At 44.8% G+C, this 2,491-nt stretch overlaps 1 pseudogene; it reads right to left on the bottom strand.

Moving 5' to 3' along the window:
* Positions 1 to 578: 578 nt before the first annotated feature.
* On the bottom strand, positions 579 to 676 carry LOC130839462 (U6 spliceosomal RNA; annotated as a pseudogene).
* Between the last annotated feature and the right edge of the window lie 1,815 nt (positions 677 to 2,491).

Genomic DNA, 2,491 nt, shown 5'->3' with positions numbered 1-2,491 from the left:
CTCATCCCGTTATGACATCAGGATCAGGCTCTTTCCTATGGAGCTGCTGTTGGACCACCCCCTTAGAAGTCTTCGAAGCACGATTGTCTAGCTGAGAGGAGCAATGAGGCAGGCCCGTAAGGTTCTTAGAGAAGTTTTTGTATACCTGAAAGCGTTAGGGAGCATCATCTGAAGTCTTTCTGAGGTCAGAAACTTCTGTTTTACAATCAACGCACCAGATTCCCTGGGACAATATTTTACTAGGTGCCCTATTAGGGGGCACCATGTGCTGATTTTGTCTACTTGTTTCCTCTTAGTGTCCTTTAACTTTTTCTTAAACCCCTCCACTCCCACATTTCTTGTAGAGTTGAGTCTAGAGGCTTGATTGGATTCATGGTAACTATTTTGGCAAGAATACTTCATCGGTGATTCAGCATACCTTATACTGCATGACATCTATAGACACATAATATCAGGTTTTCCCATCATTAGTGTGTTAGGTATGACACTTCCGTAGGCTGGTAACCATCAGATCTTTGCATTGTAAAAGTGCTTTTTCTCCTTTGTGATTAGCGTGTCATCTGTGGGGCGATACTATCAAAAATATGGAATGTTTCACAAGTTCCTGTCATCCTTATGTCAGGGGCCATGCTAATCTTTCTGACATTCTTCCAGTTTTACTCTGTGCTACGGAAGCAAGACCTGACCTGGCTCTCAGATATGCAGATATCCCATCTCTGGCCCTAGCACCTCCTCCTGCTCCAGGTATCTGTTGACTGAGCTTAGAATATCCCTGAACTGCTCTACTTTCCTTGGTAGTAGGTTTTTTTTTTTTTTCTCTCCATGTTTATGCTGTGTTTTTCTTTGCTCCAATTTTTCTATCAATCTGATCCCATCTGCTTTCTATCTTACAGTAATTCATGTATAACTGCTCTTCTTGTGGCACTCTTTATTACTTTCCTGTGTTTTTATGGGTTTCATGTATAGACATGAAATACCTACAGAGAGACAGAAGGTGTCGTTTCAGGACACGTGAGGCAGGAAGTAGGAAGGGTGGTGTGTATGGTTGTGTTCAGACATCTCTAGCTCATCTTTGCTCTTGGGAAAAGGTATTGCTGGGTAAAAAAGAGCAATTATCAGAGGATGAAGATGGAAACCAGACTGGATTGTGCCCTTCTCCCAAATTCATGTTTTGAAACCCTAACTCTGCAACATGACTATATGTGGAATTAGAGCCTTTAAAAAGGTAATTAAGGAAAAATGAATTCATAAGGGTGAGACCTTGCTCCAATATGACTGGTGTCCTTGTAAGAAAGAGGCACCAGGGATGTGCACACACAGAGGAAAGGCCACGTGATGACACAGCAAGAAGGTGCCGTCTGCAACCAAGGAGAGATGCTTCAGGAGAAACCAACCCTGCTGACACCTTGATCTTGGACTTTCAGCCTCCAGAACTGTGAGAACTTTTCTGTTGTTTAAGCCACCCAGTCTGTGGTATGTTGCTATGGCAGCCTTAGCAAACTAATACACAGATCGTGGAAGACACATGTGACTTACCAAGGAGTTTAAATGTATTCTGTAACCCATGGGGAGCCGTTTGAGTTGTGAGAAGGGGAGTAACAGGATCAGGTCTTTGGGGTGGAAAGATCACCGTGAGAGTAGTGCAAAGGAACTTTGGAAGAAGGAGAGACCAGAGGCAGAGAAAATCCCGTCAGGAGGCATTTTGGGAGTCCAGGTGAGACGTGGTGAGGCTTGAACAAAGGCAATTTGATAGACAAAAGAGTGGGGGAAAAGATAGAATTAGCAGAATCTATGGAGAGGCTGGATATGGGGTGATGAGAGAGGAAGTCACCCTGGATTCCTCCCAGGGTCCTGAATTGGACAGTTGTCGTCGTGGGCATTTGTCTTCTACCCAGCTTCCCCTTTTGTAAAAGCACTGAGATTGTCACGCAGGAATTGGCCTCCAGTCTCCCCTGTTGTGCAGCCCACGTGCTTTAGGGAAACTGACCCCATCCCAGCTTTAAAGGTGGGCCTTGAGTGACTTGTGCTAATTAGCTTATTCCATTGCTCAGGCTGTAGCTTTGGGTTCAGGAGTGAGCATGTGATCTAAACCTGCCAGAAAGGGTGAATGTCAGAACTCTCTATTGGGACCGAATGATCTCCTTGTTTGGACAAGAATAAAGACCCTGGTAGACCTGACTTTATTGGCAAACATCTTGGGACCCCAGAGGAGTGAGCCATAACCGGACATGACTGTGTCCAGAACAAAGCAGAGATTAGATTCCTAGTGACATCCTTGGGTGGCTGTTGGACCAACGAACCATGAAGTCACGGACTCAAGTTTTGGAGTCTAGAATCCCTGGTCACTTAAGCTGATTTGAACTGGATTCTCCTGTTACTTGACATAGGAAGATACAGGTAATCAGGCAGATGGTGAAGCCATTAACCAGCCTATGAAAGGCAAAAGGAGGGGCTGGTGTGTAAGGCGAGAAGTTTGATCTTGAACTTCCAC

Source organism: Hippopotamus amphibius, chromosome 16, assembly GCF_030028045.1.
Source record: "Hippopotamus amphibius kiboko isolate mHipAmp2 chromosome 16, mHipAmp2.hap2, whole genome shotgun sequence".
Lineage (NCBI taxonomy): Eukaryota > Metazoa > Chordata > Mammalia > Artiodactyla > Hippopotamidae > Hippopotamus > Hippopotamus amphibius.
Note: the sequence above shows the minus strand (reverse complement) of the source record. Positions and strands in the feature narration are given on the sequence as shown.